Source organism: Pan paniscus, chromosome 20 (assembly GCF_029289425.2).
Source record: "Pan paniscus chromosome 20, NHGRI_mPanPan1-v2.0_pri, whole genome shotgun sequence".
In the NCBI taxonomy this organism is placed as follows: domain Eukaryota; kingdom Metazoa; phylum Chordata; class Mammalia; order Primates; family Hominidae; genus Pan; species Pan paniscus.
Genome location: NC_073269.2, coordinates 60,142,940 through 60,143,162, shown reverse-complemented (window position 1 = coordinate 60,143,162; position 223 = coordinate 60,142,940).

Below are 223 nucleotides of genomic sequence, written 5' to 3'. Positions count from 1 at the left end.
AGTCATTGCTCCCGCTGAACGTCGCTCCTGACCCTTGGAGGCTTTCTATTGGTTCCTAGCAGGGATGCGCCCTGCCCCCTTTCGTGGATTGGGTGATCGCTCCAAGGCGCGGCGTTCGATTGGCCTCCCGCGCAGCCTGCTAGGATTGGCTCAGGTTTTCCTCCCCGCTCCTCCTCCTCCTCCCGCCTCAGGGCACAACACGCCAGCGCGAGGACCCGAACGT